Source organism: Topomyia yanbarensis, chromosome 1 (assembly GCF_030247195.1).
Source record: "Topomyia yanbarensis strain Yona2022 chromosome 1, ASM3024719v1, whole genome shotgun sequence".
Taxonomy (NCBI): domain Eukaryota; kingdom Metazoa; phylum Arthropoda; class Insecta; order Diptera; family Culicidae; genus Topomyia; species Topomyia yanbarensis.
This window is the reverse complement of record NC_080670.1, coordinates 151,179,995-151,206,931: the sequence shown is the minus strand read 5'-3', so window position 1 is coordinate 151,206,931 and position 26,937 is coordinate 151,179,995. Positions and strand designations below refer to the sequence as shown.

The 26,937-nt window shown below is 38.9% G+C and overlaps 3 pseudogenes; 1 reads left to right on the top strand and 2 right to left on the bottom strand.

The window, feature by feature from the left end:
- Positions 1-10,383: 10,383 nt before the first annotated feature.
- Positions 10,384-23,923, top strand: LOC131676011 (folliculin-interacting protein 2-like; annotated as a pseudogene).
- Positions 23,924-23,982: 59 nt separating this feature from the next.
- Positions 23,983-24,920, bottom strand: LOC131677213 (coiled-coil and C2 domain-containing protein 2A-like; annotated as a pseudogene).
- Positions 24,921-25,462: 542 nt separating this feature from the next.
- Positions 25,463-26,134, bottom strand: LOC131677283 (uncharacterized; annotated as a pseudogene).
- Between the last annotated feature and the right edge of the window lie 803 nt (positions 26,135-26,937).

Here is a 26,937-nt window from a genome sequence, read left to right as displayed (position 1 = left end):
TTTTTTGTAACTAAAAGTCCCAGTTAACCGATTGTTTTCAACAAATGTGTTCATAATTAATGTTAAACCAAAACATTATTTTATCTTTTGACATCCTTTTTGTTCAAATCGACATGGCCATTATCTCATATTCTTGGTTCGAAACCAAGAGATGGGTATTGCTGCTATAATTGACACAATACCCCAAATAAATTAATAAGATAAAGTGGTATGTCCACTAGAGTGGCTCGCGGTTGCATGAGAAAACTTCAAAATGATTTAAACTAGCGGGCACAGCACTTTTTGAGTTCCTTTTGTGGTCCCAAATGCCTGTGCAAAATTTGGTAGCGGTTGGTTGCTTCCCGGGTTTGCGCATTGCGTTCAAAGTTTGCATGGGGTTTCATATGGGGAAATCAATTTCACTGAACATGAAAAACCAGCTTTGTAAAATTATAGTTCAAACCTTGGTTAACAACTTTGTAGAAGACCGTAACTAGCTACGAGTTTTCAAAAAATAGTTATAACGATTTTAAAACTTATGATTCAATCCAAATGCAGAAATTGATTACTTTTTCCAACACTGCCGGTGCACCACCGACATGGACATTAAAAACTTAGATAAATGAGAATATATTCATCGCAGTGACTTGGTACCTTTGAATGAAATGTTCAGAATGAATTGCTGAATAACATAGACGTAGTCAGAAAATGGAGAGAAGCGGGGGGGGGCTTGTGTACTCCACAGTCCCTTTTTAGAATGTTTTGTATAAGACAGAGAATCATTACGTTCTTGTAAATGTCAACGACTGAACTTTCTTAATATTTTGATTGACCCAAATATGAATCATACTACAAACTTTGTTGTGGGAAAAACCATTTACAATATTTAGGAATTAAACCTACAAATTTATGTGTTGTTTTTGCTTGAGGCAAAAACTAACTCAGATCTGGAAATCGCGTTGGGTTCTAACCTGAAGTATATTTCTGGTTCACCAACATCACCTTTGTTTTGCGTGAACCTAACTCAATTTCATAAAAAACGCTTGTTTGAAGTAACTATCCTGGTTTCGTTCCTAGATTCTCAAAGGAAAAGTTCAATAGAAACAATTCCGAGACTTCAAGGAATCTAAGGATATGCATTTTTTAAAATTCTAACTCTGAACGGCTTAGAAATAGGGTTTTAAAATATGTAAAACTTATAAACCGTTGTACCATTTTAAATAAGATAACAGTAGAGCCCTTAAATAGTAGCACTCAAACACGTAAGATTAATTTTTAATTCGGCGGTATAAACCTTCGTTGAAGATGTGCTCCTTATGTTATACTAAACTATCCAAAAGGGGACTGGGGAGTACACAAGCCACACCCCTTCTTCTTTTCATTTTCTGACTACGTCTATGTCATTTAGTAATTCATTCTGAACATTTCATTCAAAGGTACCAAGTCTCTGCGATGACTATATTCTCATTTATTTAAGTTTAAAGTATCGGTGTCATGGTGTATACTGACAGTGTTGGAAGAAATAATAAATTTCTGCATTTAGATTGAACCATAAGTTTTAAAATCGTTATAACTATTTTTTGGAAACTCGTAGCTAGTTACCGTCTTCGACAAATTTGTTAACCACAATTTGAACTGTAGTTTTATAAAGTTGGTTTTTCATAGTGAATGAAATAGCGATCTTTATTAACGTAAATGCAAAATAATTGATTTCTCCATATAAAGTCCCATATAAACTTTGAACGCAATGCGCAAACCCGCGAAGCAACCGACCATTTCCACCATTTCCACCTCGGAACCCCTATCGTTCGGAATGCCTTGTTCTCTACTAGCTACCATGTACTTGGTCTTGTCAGAGTTTATAGTCAGTCTGATTCTCGCAGCAACCTTTATAAAAGGCAATAAATGCCTCTTCCACAGCTCTGTGATCAGCGTCAATGATGTTGATGTCAAGCCAAGAAGCATGATGATGGTTCCCTTCCTTTGTACAATACTTTGTATCGCACCTTTGGGGGCTGTGCTGAACAATAGATTAGAGAGTACAACTCTCTGATTCAAGCTATCTTACGTCAGGCTCTTAGGCTGGTTTGATGCTTGATTTTAACCTATTCAGCATCAGGAGAATTAGCTTAATCAGTTTTCTTGAAATACCATGTTCCAGCCCCGATATCCATCCGATTGTTAATCATGACCGACGTCGGGGTGCATTTCCTCCTCATGATGTTGATCATTTTGTAAAATTTCCTGGCACCATTCCTCAACGCCTCAACGAGTACCATTTCGTCGTGCGCACGTTTCTTACTCCGATGAAGTTTCTTCACGGCAAGCCGTTGTCGTTGGTGGTTAACATTAAGTTTTTTTTGACATTCTCCGTAGGTCTTGTCTAGACGGTCATACAATTCATCTTTCATATCATGGGGTCTGTCGCTGGTATGCGTGCAGGCATTAGTTGAAGAATTTTCCCATTATATTGAAGACGTAGATACGATCACTCACCGGCCTCCATCTAAGGACGCGTCACTGCTGCTTACCAAGCACCACGACACCCATTCCATGTTCTGCTTTCCCGCCACCACTGTAGTAGCGTGTGGTATTTGGACGAGATATTCGCAGTTGGGTTTACTGCGCGCATTTCACGTTCTTACGTTTTTCATTCCATATGTCGCCTTTCAAGGGCCACGACACGTAGCCTCCATCTTGGATATAGTTGACGAGGTAAGGTATATGATTTTCAACCGCCAGTTCTGGGCGAGAAAAGAGCCGCTCCTATCATGATGTTTTGGGCATTCTTCGTCGGTCTTGTCTAGACGGTCATAGAATTCATCTTTCATATCATGATGTCTGTCGCTGGTATGCGCGCAGGCATTAGTTGAAGAACTTGCCCATTATATTGAAAACGTAGATACGATCACTCACCGGCATCCATCTAATGATCCGTCACTGCTGCTTACTAAGCACTACGACACCCACTCCATGTTCTGCCTTCCAACCGCCATTGTGGTATTTGAACGAGATACTCGCAATTGGGTTTACTGCGCGCTTTTCACGTTCTCACGTTTTTTATTCCGCATGTCGCCTTTTCAGGGCCGCGACACTTAGTCTCGTGATGAGGCTGCCATATTGGGTATAAGTGACGAGGTACGGCATTTGTTCTTCAGCTGCCAGTTCCGGGAGAGACGCTGTTTAGAGCCGCTCCTATCATGGAGATCAGACGTTCTACCATTTACCTGTTTCCTGTCAGCTTACAACCAAAGCCCCACTGCAGTTGGTGACCCTCTCTTCACTAGAGTCTTTCGTACCTCAGCTAGCGCCACGTGGAAGAAGGAATGGGGGTTCTGCATCAGAGGTCAATGAGCACATAAAGAGATCATGTTGCACATGGGATCATATTGCACATGATACAGCTTCGCCAACCAATCATCACGTGTTCTTTCTGGGACGTCATCATAGCTCAGAGTTTGTGCATATGGTCGGATTCCCAAAGGTTGTAGGTTCGAGTCCTGCCTCTTTCGTGATTTGTTTCACACAATTCGATTATTTCGATCTGTTTTCCGTTGGAAACTACGAAAAATTTCATCTATAAACGAAAATAAATAAAATTTTCATCTACCGTGGAAAAAGATTTGGTATTATTTGTATGGATGGGATGTCGCGCAAATTGACTAAAATATTCTACCGTCTGCTACACATGTAAGTAACCAGTGAATTTGAAATATGTTATTACGCCAAACAATTATTTCACATGTGCTCATTGTAATTCTTACTTAGACGCACAGTGAATCTTAGTTTGCTTAATATTTTTCAATGTTAGTCATTTAATAGGGGTCCAGGAAAAAAATTTGCTTATTGAAAAATTGCTCATTACTTTGTCGTTTCCAAACGAATCAATATGCTTTCTTCGATGGAATGCACAGTATTTGTCGCAACTTTCGAATGGCACATTCAACTTGGTATACCTAACAATAATGGAAACGAGTTTTCTAGACAAAATATAAAACTTACGCCCGAGAGGTCTTCTCTGTATATTGCGCTTTAAAAAAACTTGCTTTCATAAATTGTAGCCTGTATTAATTGCTACAGATTGATGTACAAATGTGTATATTACATCGCTTTGTTTCAAAGTTACAGACTGCATAAATATTTACCAAGCTTACTTTCCACGCTTTCACTCATTATCGTTTGATAATGCGACAAAAGCTGCAACAGCCATGTGATCCATGCGTGGTCGCGCCAACGCAAGCTGTTTACGCCTTCAATCCGTTGTTCGAAATACGCGCACGGTGACGTTCGCCATGGAATAATTTACAAACGGCATGCCATTTTTTTCTCTGCGGCATGTTGTTAAATTCTCGGATGAAAAAGAGGTAGTAAATTGGTAAAAACCACTATGCATCTGTACTTTTTGACGATTTCATTGCTGATTTAATGATTAAAATCGGCCTCAATTGGCCCACAATTCAATTTTGAAACTAAACGAACTAAACATTTTGAATGGCACTATTCTACTAGAGTGCAACTATTTTCAATGTTTTCAAAGATTGTCGTGATGACCGAGAAATAAAAAAAAATGCGATCGCTCACCAAAATGAAGTGCCAGAGCAAAGAATATTGTGTACAACCTTTATTTTTCCCCAAAGGAAAAAAATGGAAATACCGATTTGCGCTGAAGGACACAAAACCTAACTTAAATAAGTAGGATTTGAATGTTTCGTGTTCCACTCGTCAGTAACTGACACCAATTTGATATCAGTTAGACTATATCCAAACTAACACAAAATTGGCGTCAGTTAGACATCAAATCCAAACAGTTCACACAACATGTGCAAACGCCTAAAGTAACTGGTTGATACCAAGTGATGCCTCGGTTAGCCAAGCACAGAGGTTCTGGGTCGCTGACGAGTATATGGAACCGAGCTGTGAACTGTTTGGATTTAATGTCTAACTGACGCCAATTTGGCGTTAGTTTGGCTATAATCTAACTGATAGTAAGTTGGTGTCAGTTACTGACGAGTGGAACACGAAACATTTAAATCCGACTTATTTAATATTGTGTTGGCAAGTGGCAATATAAAAATTAGCACTACTTTCGCTTCGCCGCGAACATACATTTCATCAAACTCGAAAGAATTTAGAATCGTTGTTTGCGTAACGCCTTAGGGTGCATGCAGTCGGCCCATACGATGAGTCTCGAAGTCCTGTCGGGCGCTATCCCGCTGAAAATCGATTTTGGGAACTCTCATATCGATTGCCATTCGATGCGATATCTTGAACCCGGTGGTGATTGAAAATTTCGTAAGGCTTATTGAGCTCAATTCTCAGACCCGTTTCATGTCCCTTTACTTTGACTACATGGCGCAAAATATTAATCCTTCTTCTTACAATCCCATACCATTACACGCTGTATTCACAGGAGTATTGGGCTCGTGGTACCTGCGCTTGTGGCGACGGCTATCACGATATCACATTGTCTGGGCGTGCACCGAGTACAGTTCCGCCAGGTCTCGGCTAATGGACACTCTCCGGGCCTGAGGAAGACCGCCCAACGTCCCGGTTCGCTATGTTATGGAAAGCCGCGATCTCCTCTATATGTCCCTCGTATACACTTTCCTAAAAACCATCAATATACAGATTTACTACCCTTTTATTTTTCTTATCATTCTCAGAAGTACCCTCTTCCGTTTGTACCATACGCCCACGAAGGTTTGATGCGACTCCAAGGCGACACCAAACGTCTCTGTCGAATAAGTCAACAAGCACAGGAAACATCACACGCGCAACTCGAAATCTTTCTGATCCGAATCTGAGTCGTACTACGAAATCGTCTGGAGGAACCCCTGCCGACTCGAGGAGTACCACCCAGCGTCCCAGTCGTACGTAAGTCTTCCTGATGAAGGCCACCCGAGTCTCTAACCTATGCCGTTGATCTCCCGACACCTGAAACTGAAAGTTAATAAATTTCTCCCCCTGCCATCTTTGTCCACCCTCCCTCACCTGACTCTTATACCCAGAAGTAACACTCCCTACACCCCCCCCCCTTCACAGCCACGAATATCTTTCCGAAGCATATAGCTTTACCTGTCTATTCTAGTTTTAACTATTATATTACATAATCTCGTTGAAAATACCCCACTCTACTACCACATAAAAATAACTAAAAATTATTTGCTCCAATAATCTCCCTGCTAAAAATATCAAACCATATTGCCATAAAACCTAAATGACCTCTCTAATCTTACGAAAGTCATATTACTCCCTTGTGTAGATGTATAAGATAGCTATAAAATCTCCTTAGTTTCATTTAAAAAAATCAATCTGTAATCCCCTAGTTTTAAGTAATTTAAAATGTAAAACAAAACAAAATTGGCACCTTTAAGCTAACGCAAACGTGCCTTATCAAAACAAAAAAAAAACGAATTGAATAAAACAAAAATAAAAATTGGCATGAAACTTTAATATTTTAACTCAACTGTCTGCTGTATTTTGAAAAGGAGCAAAGGAATTTATCGCAAATGTATGCGAATACCAAACTATACAGGGAAACAACACGAAAAAATATCAATTTAATCAATATCAATCAATTTCACAGTAAACACTTTGCGAATTGAAAATTCATCATTTAGGATAATAAATCGTACTTTACATTTTCGCACCTTAAATTAAGTGGAAAAGATGGCTATTACGCTGACAACATTGAAGCGGATCTAGACGATATCAAATATGCCGGCAAATCAAAACTCGAGTAAAAAGTGTTGGTGTGAATAAACATTTCCGAAAAGGGCAAATCAGTGACTTTGATCCGTCCAAACAAAGGTAGAGTGATCGCTGCAGATTTTTTTTATCAGTAAATACGAATACGAAATTGAAACAAATTATCGAAAATATCACGTTCGTAAAAAAAAATCATGTTTTGGCCGGGTTTTTCATGCTGTCGTTATGCAAAAAACGACGGACAGGGGGAATAACCAAAAATACCACTTGTGTCCAGTGGCGGCGCGAGATGATTTGCCGCTAGGGGCCAAAAATTAAATTTGCCGCCCCTTTTATAAAGAATTTTCAAAAGAGTTTAATTTTTTACCATTTATTCGATAATTAATAATAATACTGCCATTTATTAACCGATTGTTATGAAAAATAGCGCATAATACTTTTAACAAAAGAACATAAATGACCGCGCTACTAATTTTTTTAGACCCGAGAAATAGTTCTATGCTCTAAATCAAGATCTTAAGGATCTATTAATTTAATCGAACGTGGGTTTGTATTGTATTTGACCAGACCTGCAACCTTTTCTGGATCACTTGAAAAGTACATTCTTTTATATTTTGCGGCACTTTGTAATTATTTATTATACTAATAACAAGGTCGCCGAATAGTGAATACTTCCGAGTGTTCGCCAGCTTCCAGCTCGTGCCTCAGCTTTGTATGTAATTGCTTGTCAAACGTCCCTAGGTGAAAGGGCGGCCAAGTGCAGCTATCATAATATCAAATTTGCCTTAACAAACTATCAATCGTCATCATTATCTTAGTGACCTAGTGACCGGATAATTCAAATCATATCTGAATGTATTTTAGATTTCCAGGTTACTCGATCTTGGACCGCCAGTTCCTTAGACGCCCACCGCATGCGCATCTTTCTCAATTGTGCACAGCCAGCGAGAGCGGGGTTTGCCTCGAAATTGACGACTTCTTCCAGGTTCTCTGATCTGTTGTCATAGCTTTGATTGGTATCTCTTTCGTCATTCGGCACTACAAGCCCAGCTCACTGTAGTCTACGGTGTTTTATCAGCCTTTCAATGTCAGCATGGTTGTATACTTGGCACTGTCTGCGCCATTCTCCATTTTCTACTGTGCTGCCGAGTATTGAACGTAGAATTCTTCCCCAAACAGGCCGAGCACTCGATACCCTGCTTCATTCAACACCCATGGCCGTACAGAGCACCAAGGAGTATCAGCGATTTGAATAGAGCAAGTTTTGCTCGCATCCTCAGGCTGTAGGACTCTAGCTGACTACGTAAACCATATTTGCAGCAGCAACATGCATTTTTCCTTCGCGGCTAACATCGTTATCATATGTCACTAGTGTTCTAAGATATATAAATTGGTTTATCGTTTTCCACCTCAAACCCAACACGACTGCTACGTTCTCTGCCAGCTACCATGTACTTTGTCTTGTCCGCAAGTTGTATTCCCTGAATATATCCAGAATTTGTCGCATTTGGTCCGTCGTCGATCGTGCTTCTCGAAACCCGCTTTGATATTCATCAACAAAGGATTCAGCCAACAGACGCAGTCTCCTCAAAAGAACACGAGAGACTACCTTGTAGGCGGCATTGATGATCGTTATGTCTCGGAAGACATTATGTTCGAGTTTGTAGTTCTTCTTGAAGATAGGACATATGAGGCCATTCAACCAATCCGAAGGTATTCTTTCTACCACGCAGATCATCCCGATCACGGAGTGGATTGCTTCTCACAGCCGGTCACTTTTTAGACTTTTAGAAGTTCACGAAAAAATTGGTTGGTCTTCAAGTTAGTTTTTTAACTTTGAAAACCAACCATTTTTTTCGAAATTTCCTATTCTAAGCGTGTGCGAGAAAGAGAGGCAACACATAAATTTACATGAGAATATCTTTTTACTACAAACTCGTATCAATTTGCAGTCTTCGGTAATGTTGATCCTTACACCTTAAGCTATATATCTGCAGATTTTGGGATGCACAAGTTGATGCATTTTGTACTGAATTTATTGTTTCGATTGCCCCATCATATATTTTCACATACAAACTTGAAAATTCTTGTGAGTGAACTAGAGTTTTCGAAAAAGCTCATATTTGACAAATTGTATGTAAAGCCAATTACCGTTTGATTTAAAAAAAGCCAAAATTGTTGCGGTTCTAATACTCACACTACTACAAGGACATTCGGAAACTCATCTCCGTTGAATCTTTTGAGACTGATGAATAAGTATATAGTTTTGTTCGATCGCGTCCGTCGTCCCGATTTCCTACCTTTTTAATTGTCAACAGATGCGAAAATAATATAAATTCAAGCTTTTCCTTCGCACTTGATTTTTACCGTGATTAATGAAATTTGAACAATTACTAAAAATGAAATAGAAGTTTGTTGAGTAGGAAATGCCGCCCCCTGATTATGCCGCTCGGGGCGGTTGCCCCCTTCGCCCCCCCCCCTTAGCGCCGCCACTGCTTGTGTCGCAAAAGAGCAATCCTCCAAACAAGCACATCAAATTGAAATGTATTGAGCTGTTATCAAGCATATGGTGTACGACAAGGGCTGGGATTTATTTTTCCTTCGTGAAGAACAATTTTGATAAAAATATTTTTTTATCCATTAAGGAAAAAAATGTTTAAAATCATTTTTGAACGTGAAGAGAACAAAACTTATAACTAAATTAGATATTTCTTGGGGGACATCACGCTAGATTAGGGGTTTGCTCAGGAATACAAATTGTGCCTCCGTTTTTTGAGCTAACGTCAATCCGGCGCCAGCTTAGTTCTGTCACTCAGTTAATGTCGGATTCTGATGAGACGAAATAGTTACGCGAATAATTTAGTTATAGGTTTTGCACTCGCAACAATGGTTTTACCCAATTTTCTCCTAAATGGAGAAAAAATGGTTCTCAGCCAAACTTTTCTTGTTAGGGATAAATATAGCATAGAGCAACACTGTGTAAAATAGCAAACAATCGACCATAAAGTGCACGGTAAATGTATTTTCGGTAGTTTATATATAATAAGAATTTTTTTTGGAGGAATTTTTATTTAGAGGTTTTGTTTTCAAATGGCATACACTCGAATTTTGTCTGAAAACTCCGAACATGTTTTATTACACACATTACAGACAGAGCTGCTAATTTGCGACAGCGACAGGTTTGATTGAACTTTAAGGAGGAACAAAAATCAAATAATGCCCTTCTATGATCAAACCGCAGTTGTTAGTTTATCAATAATTCAAACAGATCAGCCACTCAATCATTTTCAATTTCATTGTCCCTGTGAATATCTCTCCACTGGTGCACTGACTAGATTCTCCAGAAAAACATCTCTGTACATCCTTCACAATGTTCATGTATGATTGAAAATGAAGGTATTCGGTTATGTCATGAAAATCCCGCTGACTTAAAACTGAATGGTTGAGAGAGGCTTTGAACTTGAATATTGGTTGCGGTAGATTCATCTGAAAGTGGGCATTTGAAAATGAATATGTGCATCAAACTCGTAATTTACAGATAAAAATGATCGATTGCTGTGGATAATACATCCTAACAAGAAAATTTTACTATCGGAAAAAAAATAGTTTCAATAGATTCCCTCATTTGAGAAATACTTTCATTTGGATTACAATCGTAAAATTCAGTTCGATTTGAATATTTTCCCTCAATAATAGATGCCGTGCCTGAGCCCCACTTCGTCACCTCAAGTATGCCACAAAATCACGCCAGGTGACCGAACTTGTGCGAACAAAACCGTGAGAACCATCGATCGAAGCGAGCAACCGCTTGAACCCATTCGACGGGAACTCTCAACAGTCGCACAAAACGGGGCTAGTAAAATGCTACTGAAGCACCTTCTTCAGTGGATTTCCAATGTAACGAAAAGTTCAGAAGCCCACGGTGAATTCTGATGCATGCGACAGATTTCCACTCCGGAGCAACCCCGATAACCTTCTTCTGCTTCGGTAATCAAACGACTGTAATCCCGAAATCATAAAGCCACTTCAAATGTATCAACATTTTTGTTCAATCTTAAGAGACCACTCGAACAATTATTCCCTCGCCGATTCTGAAGGCGCTGAAGTGACGACAGTTCGCCAAAAAGTCCTTCCCCCTTTGCACGCTGCACGATTAAGCCCAGAGTGGAAAGCGTGAAGTTCAAAAAGGACTCGGTGAATAGTATGTGCATTGTTTCAACCGATTGCAGAATAAAGGAGGTAAATCAGAACAAACAATGAAATAAATTAAAAATTATGCTTGGCGCACCAGAAGAGTTTGGTTTATTTGGTCTCACCACACTATACATTGTATCGAATTTGTGTCACATGGTTCGGGAACTAATGAAAGTTCGAAACAAAGTGAGTATTGAAGGGCATATTATTCGAACTTGTTATGACCCGACACACCACAATAGCACATTGTGCAGTGGTGTTTCTAATTACTGCGGGGTGAAGGGTACACGCGTATCGGCGTTTTTTTTTATTCTAGGGGAATGGATAAACTTTATGACATTTCTTTCTGGCATATGAAATTGCGGTATTTTAATAAACTTGTCGAATGTTGATTTCAGCTGTTCGTCTGGCCAATTTGTCTGCGTTTTTCGTTGTAGACGCGAAGCTAGAATTAATTTATTGCTAAAGCAGCCATGCTTGATACGATGGTGAATGTTTAAGGTTCTTTTATGTAATCTCTTGAACTCATCTCGTGATATTGCGGATTTTTCCAGGGAAGCCAGAAAATTAGATTACATTCCAACAATCACAGCTCTAACGGATGATACTTATCATGACAATTTTGTCCTCTTGAATTTTATGTAGAGCTTTGCAATTGAAATTGAAATATGTCATGTTTGCATCTGCAGTACCTACAAGGGTAGGCTTTAAAGATTGTTTGATGCTGAAGTTTTTAATAAAATAAATGTGTTGTAAAATTAAATTAACGCATCGTAACTGTTTTTGACGATTGAGAATGAACTTGATGCGACTCTTGATGAATAGAAAAAATATTCATTCAAAAATCCGTGTTTTTCATATTTATTTCACATTCAATTAAAAATCGTGCAATAAAATGCATTTTATTAAACATCTAGGTATTTTTTTAATGTTGGTAAAGCATATAAAATAATAAGTATCGTAGCTTACATTGTGTCAGACAGGACCTGTTTTGATGCGTTTGATTCATTGTTACACGTTGCTTCAGAGACGAATGAATACCTGCAACGTGCATTGAATGAAAGTGCAGTTGGGTCATTGCTTCATTGAATTTTGAAGACTAGTGCGGGATAATGTTTAAAATATTTGGTTACCTATCGCAACTCACACTGATTGGTGTTTCAACTTACCTCGGCAGGAGGAAAATTGAAACAAAGAGAACACTGTTACAAAAATCAATGATCCTTTGTTGTTGATTTGTTCCATTTATTCTGACGTAATTTAATAAAGCATGAACAGACATGTTTTGAAATCAAGAATAATGTTTGAAAAAATGTGTTTATGACGAAGTATTTTTACCAAATATGTACAAAACGTACCTAACAAAAACATATAAGGTGATTGTAGTATCTCAATCACTTATTAGTTAGAAAATAATGACTTTGCTTAACGTGTTCGTCTTACCACTAGTTCCCCTAATTCGTCGCCGGTAGGTTTGAGACGGTTGCGTGTGCTGCCAGCAGTACGGAAAACATCGTAGTAGGCACCAAATGCTTGCACTGACAGGATACTACTGCTAAGCCACGTCTCTATGAAGCCGATTACATTGAAGCATTCATCCGAACCAGGCCCGTAGTCAGGATTTTGTTTCGGGAGGGGCTTCAAATTTATTGCATAGATGTATTAATTCTGATGACTTGAGATAGTCACTGGAAACTAAATGAAATTATGAAAAGTTTTTAATGAAAATAGTTTCAAAAATAGGACAAAAGACACTAGAAATCCTAATAATATGTTATCTGTTACAAGAAAGGTTATAGTGCATCGACGAATTGAGTTTGATTATTATTATTAATTTACAAGTTACAAAAATGAATATTCAAGTGTTTAAAGTTTTTAGGGGTGCTTGAAAATGCAACGTATTCTAGACTATATGTTTACTAGGTGTAGAAGACGCTAAATTGGAATGAGTTGAAAAACATCTAAAAAACTCGTCTAACGAAACGTTATACGTATTTGCTAATCAAATGTCGAAATTTGCTTTAAATCTTCTAATCAAGTAGGCGATTTGTAGATGCGGAAAATACGTTCAACTCCTATTTTCATGACCAGGCGTCTTGCTACTATAGTGAAGGCCCGTTTTTATCAGCCCCCTGGTGAATTTTAGGCTAATAAATGCGGGACAAATATTTTTCTTTCTTTTTAAGAAACCGAAGCTCTTAAAATATTCTTCTTTGGTCCCTAGATATAGCCTCATAAGCTTTCCTAATTATTTCGCTTAAACTTGTCTTAAGGGGGCCTGACAGTTTTTTTTGCATACTTCGGATCTCTAAGATAAGAAAAATATGCTCAAGAAAGGATTTACTCGAATTCAACTTGACTCGTCTGCTAGAGCCCATTAAATTACCAACTATCAATTGGCATATGACGCTGATAAAATTGGGTCAAAGGCTGATAAAATCGGGGGTAGATAAAATCGGGGGCTGATAAAATCGGGTCTTCACTGTATTAATAATTCTGTGATTTTATCCGAAGTTTGCGTTAACTCAACTTTATGAAATTTTAAATGAATTTATGAAATTTTAATTAATGCTGGTGGTGTCGAAATCAAAAAATCCTGAAAAAAACACATGTTTATTTCGTTTGACTTTCGTTGGGAATGGGTTAAAGACTATCTTCGATAATATTATCAGACAACTGAGAATAACTACACGGTGCTACAGTGATTTTGTACTTTTCATGAGACTTAGTACAGATTGTAGATCTCATCAAATGCAACACAAAACAATGCGTATGAAAAATGTTGTATTCCCTTAAAATCTTGGTTTATATCAAAAAACATTTTTTAGAAACTCTCGGCACTAAAAATTTTTTGAGCGGCCATTTTTCAACCAACCGATTTTAAATTTTTTGAGTATTTTGGAAAGAAGAAGAAAAGCACTAAACATTTTTTGGAGCGGTCATTTTTCAACCGATTTTGAATTTGAGTGTTTTGGAATGAAGAAGGAATTACCTTTCCAACGGTATGTTATGTTGTGTTCTTTTGTTAAAAGTACTATGCAGTTTTCGGACAACAATATGAAACTTACCATTATTTTGCTATTTTCCATTAAAAGTATAAAAGTAGCTCAGCATTTTTATTAGGAAAAAAGAAGGTCTTTAAAAATTTAAGGATAACATTTAATTCCGCATCCAATGACCTACTTTTGATCAAAATCGGTTGAAAAATGGTTAAGTTATTAACTTTTTTCCAAATTAGAAACCTGCTCACGGCCGCAACGTTCCATCACTCGGTGCTTCAGGCGAAGGGTTTCTACGAATATATGCGCAAGTAACATAAATTTGGTTTTTTATAACTCTTCTGGCTCCTGTTGTAAAAAGAAAACAAAAAAAAAACATCCATTAATAAATTAAAAGTGTATGGTATATATATTCAAGCTGTGTCGTTATTATTGTGTAGATTGAACCACCCCTCGATCCATGCCATGGGAACACTCTTAATATTTACAAATTGTTTTAAAAAATTGTTGAAGGATTTGTTCAAGGAATCTAGAAAAAAATACTAGTTTTAACGGCTGTGTTGCCAAATATGCGTACTTTTAGTTTAAAACTAAAAAGTTGTTCTAGTAATACACACATCGGTTACTGCAGGCCTGTTTGACACATGAAATGTCATCATACTTACTTTGCTCGGTCGGTTTCCGGCGCTTTCTTGGGATAATGATGACATGCTTCTCAAGATTCTGTTTGGAGACTTTTCAGGATTCTTACTAACCTTACCGTTCATACTAGAGCCTTGTTGTCTCTCACTGTATGCAGAAGCCGTCTCCACTCCACAACTCCACAAGGTCCATTGCTGCTTGTCGCCAGCCTCGCAGTCTTCGAAGGGTCTGCAGGTCGTCCTCTATCTGGTCGATCCACCGTGCTCGCTGTGCGCTCCGTCTTATTGTTCCTGTAGGGTCGCCCTTAAGAATCATCTTCACCGGGTCGTCGTATGACATTCTTACGTCGTGTCCAACCCACTGCAAATGTCCTACTTTTGCGGTATGTGCGATGAATATGGTTCTTCCAGCAGCTGATGGAACTCTTGGTTCATTCGCCTGAGCCACGTTTCATCTTCCATCTGCACGCCACCAAAGATGGTACGCAACACCTTTCGTTCGAAAACTCCAAGGGCGCGTTGGTCCTCCACGAGCATAGTCCAGGTCTCGTGGCCGTAGAGGACAACCGGGCTAATCAGCGTCTTGTAGATAGACAACTTCGTGCGGCGGCGAATTTTGTTCGACCGGAGCGTCCTTCGGAGTCCAAAGTAGGCACGATTTCCCCCCAAGATCCGTCTCTGAATTTCTCTACTGGTGTCATTGTCGGCGGTTACCAGTGAGCCCAAATACACGAATTCGTCGACCATCTCGATCTCGTCACCGTCAATTCGAACTCGGGATGGGAGGTTCACATTGTCGTCTCTAGAACTTCTTCCTCTTATGTATTTTGTCTTCGAAACGTCGATGGCAAATCCAATCCTGCTGGCTTCAGCTTTCAGTCTGATGTACGTTTCCGACATCGCCTCAAAGTACCGTGCGATTATGTCAATGTCGTCGGCGAAGCCAAGAAGCTGGACGGACTGAAGATCGTGCCACTCGTGTCTATTTCCGCTCTCCTTATTACACCTTCTAACGCAACGTTGAACAGCAGGAACGATAGACCATCACCTTGCCGTAACCCTCTTCGAGATTCATCGGGACTCGAGAGTGTCTCTGATACTCGAACAACGCACATCACCCGATCCATCGTCACTTTAACTAATCGTGTTAGCTTATCCGGAAAACCAGGATTTTAGGATTCTGAAGTTTTCTTAGCATTTCAATGGAATCTATTTCAGAATTTCAACTGAATCCTTTTCCGTATTTCTACGGTTTTCCCTGAATTTTAATGCAGGATTCTAGAGAAAAGCTTCTTAGAGGTCTAGTTCGACATTGGTCAACTAAATGATGCTACAAGGACAAGGATTTCTTTGCTGAGGAATAACGCGCATTCTTCTAACTAAAATGAGGGTTAAAAGTAACGTTAGTTGTAATATATGACACCACCACGTAAATTAAGCTGGAACCAAGAAACAGCGACCACCAGCTTACCTACTTAGAATAGAATGGAGTCAAATAGGTATGGGGGCACAATAGGTATAGGTCATTATCTTTGCTTTGTTATTGCAGAGGTCGCTCGTGTTGCGTGAATTAGATACACGGTAGAAAACATCGTTGACGACTATTATTTCGGCGGCTACAAAAAAAGGTGCAAAATTTGGTCAAATTTCGCTCAAATTTTGCACATTTTTTGAAACTTTTATTCATTTTTTGACCGGCAATAAACGAAATTCCAAGATTGCAAAAATAACTGTCACCTCAGTCACACGTAGCTGGTGAAGTGTAGGTATGTAGATTTCTCTTGTTACATGGAAACAGACTGGTGATGTTGGCTGTTGGTTTAGAGATATTTGGCGCAAACGATGATTCTTCGCTGCTGGTAATGGCGATTGGCTTCATGGTACTGGGCGCGATCGTAATAATCTTAGTATTTTTAACTACCTGATTCACAGACATTGGTTCAGAAAAAGGCTTTAGTATAGCATAAGATGCCTGTGCTCAGATCTTGATCGTAACAGATGGAATTTTCTTCGTAGTCTCTGCGCAAGGTTGGTGTAACGGCTAATCACAGAGCAGTGTCTGCAATCTTTGTTTGAGTCAAATGGTAGCGCAACAATAGGGGCACTCGATTCGAGTTTTTGTTGCACTCAAACACGAGAATTTCACTGTTTTCAACGCACTTGTGTTATTATATTGGTTCTTAACAAAGAAGCAAAGCTGTTGATGTCTAAAAATTGACATTCCATTGATTGTAGGCCGAGAAATTAATGAATTAGTGAGGCATCCTGCTTAGTATGGTGAAATAGGCACTTTACCCTATGCAACAGTGAGAATAAGAAGTCGAAAGCAAATGTTGAAAATGACTTTTTTTGTGTGTATTAGATATATCTTTGAGAAAATATGACCTTCTATATGATGCTTATCGATGGATTTCGATGTGAAATATATGTTTTTATGCAAAATAATGGGTGCTTTAATTTAAAAAAAATGTGACAAAAACCCAGAAATTTCTCAAATAATGCAATTTGTATACTTTTTGACCATTTTACGGATTCTTACAAACTAGTATGAAAAAAGTTTAAATAAATAATACTCAATGCAATTGAGAACAATTACAATTTTTTCAATGTATTTTATCGAAATAAAACATTGTTAAATCGCTGAAGCTTTGAAGATAGCATTTCTAAGTGGCTTGTGCACATAGTTCCGGTTGGACTTGCAATGAAAGAATAGAATACTGCCATTGCATTAAAGTGGTCACGATAAAAATAATGAAAATGCTTTTGACCATTATGCGAATATGGACACTAGAGTTAATAGATAGGGTAATGAACCTATTTTTGATATCTTTCTATTATCAACCTACCCAGTTGAAGCCGCTGGTTAGAGCAGCATCTGCTAGCTTTCTTCGACGCATTGGGTTAAATGGTAGGGCAACAATAGAGGCACTTCGATTTTTTTCAATTTTTTCGTTGCGCTCGAATACGAGCATTTCATCGTTGTCAGGGCATTTGTGTTTAGTGCTTGTCCAATATGTATATTTTTGCAATTAAATTCCGAAAGATAACTAACAAATTAGGTTACTAGAGAACTTGTCATAGGACCCATCCAAATAGTTTTTTGGAGTCTTTACTGCAGGGTCAAAACAGTCTTAAAATATCGTGGTTACCGATCGTCACTGAAAGACAAATTGCAGCGCATTTTCTTAGAAAGCAATCGGCTTACGTGAAATATTGCAGCTTTTCGACCTACCGAAGCCTTCATGCTTACACTGAAGCCTATTTGACACATCTCAGTGAGAATCAATAACATTAATTAGGGATTATATACTAGCAGGTAAACGCTAACCTCGAATTTTATTGAAAAGAGCAAACTTTCACGATTGACAGTGAGGCAGAAAATGAGCAATTATGCCTTTTTTCGAATAAATCCACATGTTCAGCTGACATATTGCGGATTTGGCGTGACATTCTCAGTAAGCCAATGGAAATAATGCTTCTTTTATGCTTTCTTAATAGCAACGTCGTTTCTCCTACAGCTCCGGACGCCATTCAACACCCGAAAGGAAAGTAATTTAAGAACAGTGGAAAGCAATTTGTCGACTGCACTTTTCCCTGCCAGCCACACACACTTTGTTGACCGTTTCCTGTAGGTTAATTTCGATGTAGAACATGCCTCCGGACAAAGCGTCTGTGGAAGCAAACAATCAATATTTTCTTTTTAATTATAGCAATCCGGTTTCGGTGGATAATGCTTTTTCGGATGATTATATTCGCCGGTTCATTTTTGGTGTTGCATTATGGTACTATTCATAATTTAATTAGTTTATCTTCAGAAATAATAGATTTTTTATGTAGATCGCAACAGCAGATATATAGGGTTAATTTATTAGAAATAATATACTGTAACGATGGTGTTTGTGAAACGGGGTGTTCAAATGGGAGAGTTCTACTTTGATTGGGTATTCAATAATCTAACCGTTGGCATTTCTTATCTCATCATGTCATTCGTGTCTAACCTAACTTTCTATACACCATGCCTTTGTATTAAAGATTAATGTTTTTACTAAACATCTGTGTTAAATTTTGGTGATTGTATGTTGTTTGACTACACGTTATTCTTTCTCAAAAAGTGAACAATAGCAAAAATTGAATTGAATTATTAAATTAAAAAATTGAATTAGACGGGAGAGTGTGTCAAGTAATCAAGGCTTACTTAACATTTTGTCTGTTACTACATTTCTAAAAACTTCAACTTTCAAAATGGAAAAAGTCCATAAATTATCACGTACAAACCTGTTATATTCCACATTTTAGAATTTGGTATGTTCTAGTGGTAAACAATATCTTTTAATTATCCGTAATTTGCAAAACAGCGGTACATAATTACCCTTGTTAACGGTTCGGTCCTTTCTGGAATCTTTCCAAACAAATTGGTCCAATAGCTTAAGTATCAGCAACAATCTAAGTCGATCTGAAAACAAAGGCGTGCAAAACACGACGCCTACCATGCAATAAAGTTTACTGCCCTGTAGAAACAGTCTAGTTGCAAAATGTTTACCTCTGGGTAGAGATGGCCGTCTTTGTGGAACAGTTGTTGCTACTTTGCAACGAGACGGTGGTTGTAAACAATAAATGTTTTAAGTTTACTGAATGGTTGTGGAAAGTGTTTCAGTTATTTTCGATTTGTAAAAAACAAAATCCACTGTGCATTCCTATACTACTTACTTACAGTTTTTGTATCAAATTAGTTTGGAAAATTTACGATAATCATTACAATAGGTCAGATAAACCAATTCTGGTGTGTAGTATATAATAAGGTTCTAAAGTGGCTTAGCACCTTTGTGTTCAAGAAATACTACTGAATTGAATTTTTCACAAATTCGACGACTTTTTTTTGCTGCAAATACATAGGACACATTCTTTCGTGACGTATACAACGATTTGACGAATCTTCATTCGACAAATATGTTATAACTTTACCAAATGAACACCTACATAAAAACTTATTACAGATTCGGAAAGTAGACAAAATTTCACGAAGGATTCAATCAACATAAACTGAATATACTAGAATTTGATGATTTGACTTTTATTGAAATACGTTAAAAGTTCTAATTTGTCACGCGTTGTAACGTCACGTTACATTATCGGTCATAAAACAATCCTCTTTCAGTATAGTAAATTAATGTTCATTGAATCTTTCGTGAAATTTTGTCTACTTTCTAAATCTGTTATAAATTTTGATGTAGGCGTTCATTTGGTAAAGTTATAACATATTTGTCGAATGAAGATTCGTCAAATCGTTGTAACGTCACGAAAGAATGTGTCATAGAAGGAACTGGGCCAATTCGGACCTAGTAAGCGTTTATGAGCTATAGAACTGTAACATGTCAACCGATTCATAAATAAATATTTTTTTCCTGAAAGACAGATCAATTGCGCACATTTTTTGCCTTTCTCAATAGAAAGGTATTGCAATTGCTCTGAAAACCGACTTTTTAACGGAGGCCCGGAGAGCCGAGTGACATACACCATTCGATTCAGTTCGTCGAGTTCGGCAAATGTCTGTGTGTGTATGTATGTGTGTATGTATGTATATGTGTGTATGTGCGTATGTGTGTGTATGTGACCAAAAATGTCACTCATTTTTCTCAGAGATGGCTTAACCGATTTTGACAAACTTAGTCTCAAATGAAAGGTGCAACATTCCCATAGGCTGCTATTGAATTTCTAATGGATCCGACTTCCGGTTCCGGAATTACAGGGTGATGAGTACGAACACGCAGAAAATGTCGATGTTAATAAATTCTGCAATGAATGTAAAGGTGAAAATTTTTCCAAAATATGACCACAACTGCTTTGATTTGTAGTATGTAGTATGTAAGTCTATTTGGCCACATTGGCCACCATCATCGGTTCCGGAAGCCCCGGCGGAAGCATCTAAATTCAGAATAACAGTCACATCGGTTTCTCGGAGATGGCTAGACCGATTCAACTAAACTTGCTCTCAAATGAAAGGTATTGCGTCCCCGTAAATGGCTATTTAATTTCATCCCGATCCGAGTTCCGGTTCCGGAGTTACAGGTTGTGGTGTGCGATCGCATAGCAAATTGTGATTCAAACCGATACACCGATGAAAGCAAAAAAAGGTAAAAATTTCGCTAAAATGTCTCTCAAACAACTTCAATTTGCTGTTCTAGGTCACCGACGGCCAACCAAACTTTCGTTGACTACATTGACCACCATAGACGGTTCCGGAAGTGCCCGGGAAAAGCGGTCATCTTTCATAATTGACGAACTCACATCAATTTCCCGGAAAAGGTTGGGCAGATTTTCACAAACTTAGTCCCAAATGATAGCTATAATATCCTCACAGATGTCTATAAAATTTCGTACGGATCGCTTATATGGGTTCGGAAATATTGACTAAATCGTCCGGTCACATATGAAATTCCCATATAAGCCGGAACTCATTTTTTTTTCAATGGGGGGACCCCATGAAATTTCAGAAATTGAATTCGTATTTTTGATGCCAAACATCTTTAAAATGCATGAAACGTCGAGATTTTATGTTATCTCGAAAAAATTTTTTTTATAAAAATCGACTTTTTGGGACTTTGCCGATTTTGCACCTTTTTTTCAATTTAATATTAAAGGTTCCCCCACACTGACGCGATTATGTCGCAGCGACTGCGAAAATTTCGCTTAGCGATTTCGTCGCGCTTCCTGCGACAGTGCGATTCGCATGTGCGCCCACACCGGCGCGAATTTCGCATTACAAGCGACACAAAGTGACATTTGCAAACTATAGTAGCTAGATGGGACAACCTCAATTTTAATCTCATGGGAATACGACGTATGTTGTCCTAAAATTAAAAAAAAATATTTTTCGATTGTTTTATCAGCCATTCAGTGAGAATAATGTATTTGTCCGCGTGTCTTTATATTTAAAACATCTTTGCGTGAAGCAGGTCGTTTGCTCGACACAGTCTAGACACAGTAAGAAAACAAACAAGAAGAGAGGATAGTAAATCAGTTGACTATAAATATTGCATTATTCAACAATCTGTTTTCAACTATAGCGCAGTGCTAGTTCAGCAACACAGAAATATACCTCAGATGAATCAACTTTCACCGCTGACCAGGTTCGTGTTCTTGTCTGCGAATGTGACATTCGAGGTCGTAAACTACTGTTTGATTCCAGTGCGGTCGAGAAAATTTCCGGCGAATCCAATGCAGCAACAACGTCCAATTGCAGTACCGCAATACAAAGCCACAAAGCGGGAAATTTTATCATCGCAAAATTTTATATCAGCACAACAGCTATACCAAAAGCGATACCACGTCGATGGCCGAAATGATTTTTGGTTCTGCACCTATAGTCTTCCAGGACAGCAGTTTGAAGGTACATTGATTAAAAACTCGAAAAACCATTAAGTATGCTTACGTGTTTCAGTAGCCAACAGTAGCAGCAACAGCAGTTAAAAAGTATCCACTTCCACCTACTTGGGCTATGAACTGCCAGGTATCGGTCAGAATGCACTATACAACGGCCGACATACGTCGGAAAGTGATCGTAGCTCCATAGGTACAACGTCACTACGGTCGTTTACTGTTACTTCGTCCACTTTGACGTAATATGATACTTCGTACAACCACAGACAAAGGCCACCACTGCCAATCGAGTTTGCGCATTTGGAGCATCTGGCAGATCCGAGACTTTCAACCAAAAGTGGCCTTGACTCAGGGTATGGTGGAACGGAACCTTGGGCGTTTTCATCAAGTCAACCACGCCATCGCACCGAAACAGTCTAGCATCAATTTCTAGTGATTTCGAGTGTTTTCGAAGACTTAGTTTAGATACCAGTATTGATATTCCACAGCCTCTGAATTGCACAAGTTTAGACGACTATAGTCAGTATGGCAGCTTTCATCGAGGTCAATACGACCGGTTCGGTGAACATTAGCAGTCAAGTGACAGCGAGCGATGGTTGCGCCGGTGGTAAAAATCGACGGAATAGTGAAACCATAGTACTGACTAGACAAAAATCGTTTAGCGGGGAAGTTCTTTCCACTGCAACCAATTATCACGGGAGACCTTTGCACAAAAAGGCACGTCTAGGAATTGTGCTGTGCGTTCAACTAAACGATGGCATGCTGCAGGAAATTGAAGCATTCAGCTCGGAACACATGAGTATATTTGAATCAATGCTGTGTGGTTTAAGAATGGCGGCGGAAAATGCAAGCTACAGGTAGCCGCAGTTACTCCAGGTAGGCTTGATAGAAACCCTTCACTTACCTGTTCAAACAGTTGTGTTAATTTATTGCTACAGATAATGCTGGCTGCCGGCATAACGCAGCAGTGCCCAGTGGATTTTTTTACTGTACCCAAACTGGTAAATCCCATGTGGCTAACGCTAAGCAGTGGTGCGTGCACTCTTGGAACTCAAAGCAGTACATGTTCTAATCGGGCTGCGCTTAAAATTGATAATAATTTTATGAACGATCTTTGTTACCTGCTATTGCTGGCCGACATTAAGGATACACATTTTTTCATCAGCGCACTACTATCGGCGATATTAAAGTACTACCTGGGCTGGGTGAGTACCATTGCCCCTGTGAGTGGTTCCGTTTACGAAGCAGATACAGATTGTGCTACAATACAGCGATAGAAGGAGAAGCGGTGCAAACTAACTACCAATCACCCGTACATCGTACTGTGGGTCCAATGTAGCTATTTGTATGGAACCGTCGGACACCCGGTGAAACTGTCGAGAACAATGATCTGCAGAAGCCCCCAATTGAGCAATACCATGGATAAAATTCTAAATGAGCTATCTTACTTCGTAAGATGTAGCGAGATCAAGCGGATTGTCCTCGTAGAGGCTTTCGACGAGTATAAAGCTGAGCAGGCATTCGCTGCGCAAAAGATTATAAATAATTATTCGCTCCTTATGTTAATTGTTAACTTTAACCAAAAATGCTTTTCCTTGGCCTGATGTACAGTGTAAACTAACAGATTTTCGTACGTAATAAAACTGCAAAATTACGAAAAATACAAATTATAGCAACAGTGTCATAAGGTTTGGTGGAAATAACTGTGAAGAAAATAGAGGATTACACAAATCCCCCAGATTCTTGCGATCCGGATCTGCGATGGTTCGTTCGGCAACCACGACCAAAGACTAAACTTCGATGGCTGGTAATGAATAAGTCTTGCTGAGAGCGAACTGGTCGGAGTTACGTCAAACCGGGCTAAGTGACAATATATTGATTTCGAGAAAAGCAAGTTTAAAGTTTAAATTGTAGCATACTTTATATTGTATATACTATTGAAGAAAGGATAACAGTTGACTGAACAGTTCCAGATTGCCATTCGTATTAGTTTCCAGACTAGTGTCCGACTGAAAGTTGGGAAGGGCGTATGCAAGTTGGTTACTTATATGGCTGAAACTAGAATATAGTTATTGCGTTTTTTGCTATAGCATACCATCCGAGAATACACAATTGATAGCTTCATAAACTAACCGGTTCCATGTAATTTTACGGTGCGTTCTCCAAATTGCAATCTTCTTAACAATTTTTTTTCAATAGTTTTTTACAAATCTCGTACATTCAGTGCATTTTTGTACAAGTAAATTCCATCGTGAATACAACCGGTGGGAGCTTCATGCGATCGATTGAATAGCGGTCTTCAGTAGGCTGATTTGTTCACATCTAGCTGCGTCAGGAACACCCGGTTCTCTTTTTGAATATTTCCCTAGGCGTTGTCCTGATTGACAAAGTAGTAAATTCTACTTAAAGGACAGTACGTATCGGAGCTGGAGTATTTTTTACCGCTGGTTGGATCTACAAAGTAGAAATCGTTGTTCTCTCGTATAATGACAAAAGTACTATCGCCTGTTAGGAGACTTTGTCCTCAGATAAGATACACATCGTACTCCAAAAAGATGTAAAACAAGGTAATAAAACACCTTAATCCTTCGGCGAAGCTTGGCTTCATAAATATTGTCTATCTTTGGAACCGATTAAAAATTACTCGGTTATTGGACCGAATTCCGCCAATTTGTGAACATGCGTCCATGTTGTAGTGAATAGGAATTGGCGAAACATATCGCCTATATATCATTAGCTCCACGTTTTCATCGATCACAAAGGGAACGTTGATCGGACCAAGCAGCCTTGTAACGCAGACCCTTTCGCCACTGATCAACATTGCTAGCGGTAGCATCCCCTCCTGGGAAACTCGCTGCGGTACTCCTCTCCTCACAGATAAATACGCACCAGTCTGCTGCAACACCACACACTCCAGCCCGTTGGTGCCGAACTTGGGAGTCTCCACATTCGGTACCAGTATTATAAACAAGGAGATGTAAGTTAACTCTCGCATATACGGCAGATTAGATCCGGTTAGCATAGAGGCGAAGACTACATATTAAGAAGACTGATATCTCTTTCCTTCCCCCATACAAACGAGAAGCGACAGAGGTTACAGCACCTCTATTGTCTGAAGGTAGGAAGCTTAATGTAAAAGTGTATATGTGTGTGTGCATCACTATGGGAAGTACCCGCAAGTGGCGTTGCTGTTACTGTCTCCAGATTCTGGACAGTTAGCAGTCTTCTTGATATGCAGTCTTCGATAGAGGTGTATTCAGATGATTCGTCGTTGCTGCGCGTATATCCGACCAGAAGCAGTGGGGTTTTGATTTCGAATGTTCTCTTAATCTAGGCGGACAGATACATGTGCATATACTCGTGAGAAATTGAGCAGCTATCAGTAGGTCTGTTCCAGGAGAAACTGGAAGTACTCCGGAGAAAATCGTTCCTTTACTCTCTTCTTCTGGTAGCAAACCGGAGTAAAAAGGAGCAAGAATTTTTTGCTCCTGTTTACTCCGGAGTGATTTCCTTGTACTGGAACAAAGCTAGTGTGAGTATATTTTGATTTGATGTGCACTTGCTCTATTGGGTTATACCGTTAACCAACATACAGAACTTGCTCGACGAGAGGTTGCTATTTATTCGTCCAGCTGAAGAAACATGATTATCATCTGATCGCATGGGAATTCCGATCGAGTCCGTACCCAAGATTTCATCGATTATCTTTATGTTGTGGGGAACTTCAATCTCCCGCTCGATTTGCGGTATGAACTTTATATTCTTATATTTCAGATTGTTATGGAATCTTTGGCATAACATGTTCAACCGTTCATTGGCGTTAATTTCTTCCCTCAAACAAAATGCTAAAACATCTTCGTTGAACAAGAAATGATCGTCCTTTTCCGGAAGGCCTTTCTCATGATCCGTATTATTACCGACGTTTCGTTTTTCCAATGCTTTCACTAATTCTTCCACGTCGGAATCGTTGGGTTCGTCGAACTATTTTTCGATCAGCTCTTTGGAAAGATGAGTCCGCTTTGGAATATTTTTTATTCTCGAAGGACTTGAAGCACTGGATTATAGTAAATAGCTCCAACCACCCTACTTTCAATTCAATTTTACCGCTCCAGTATTTATTCGATTTACCTGGCTTTCATACGGTATGTAATCTTCGTTTTCAAATAGTTTTGTTGGACTTGGTAGTGGTATAGAAGCGTCCATCAGTTTGGTTTTGAAATTTAGGCGATTTTTTTCGTATAACTATTTTCATTTTTTTCGGAATTCTGGTCAACTTATGTAAAGTTGAGATGCGCCAAATGACAATAGTTGATTAGTCTGCGCCATCTTGAATATCTGGCGAACACCCAGCGACTGTGACACAATGCTCGCACGCAGCGATTGTTCAAAAATCGCTGCAATTTCGCAACAGCCGACGCGAAAAGTTCGCGTCAGTATGGGAGCGCACATCTGTCGCCATGAGCAGAGTTGCTAGCGACAAGTCGCTTCGCGAAATTTTCGCAATCGCTGCGACAAAATCGCGTCAGTGTGGGGGAACCTTAATGTGGCTGTTTTTTCTTTTACAAAGTTTTAGAACTCGAATAATGATTTCGATTCTTGTATATAGTTGTCATGTCGTGTATAATAAAAATGTAATATATACATTTGGAAGCTTATAATGAATATAAACAACGCACACATTCTCGTGTTCATGTTTGAGAAAGGCACAATTGCACCGCTAGGTGGATTAAAACAGGTTTTTCTAAAGCGATTTTGTCCGATCTTTTACCGTATTAGGTATAAATGGCTTTGTGCAAAAGCACACGAAAGGTCCGAGTTACCCCAGGCCCGATGAGAGGGGGGTGGGGCTCAGCCGGGGCAATTGCCCTGGGGCCCGGATTATATTTGGGGGCCCGCTGTTTCACCCGGAAGATGGGCGAAAACGTCCGGTATTCACAAAAGAACAATAAAACTAGAGATTATAATTTCTTTGTAATTATTCACTTTTTTAAATAGTTATGTGATAAAAGCGAAAAAAAATTGAAAGACATTTTAATTTA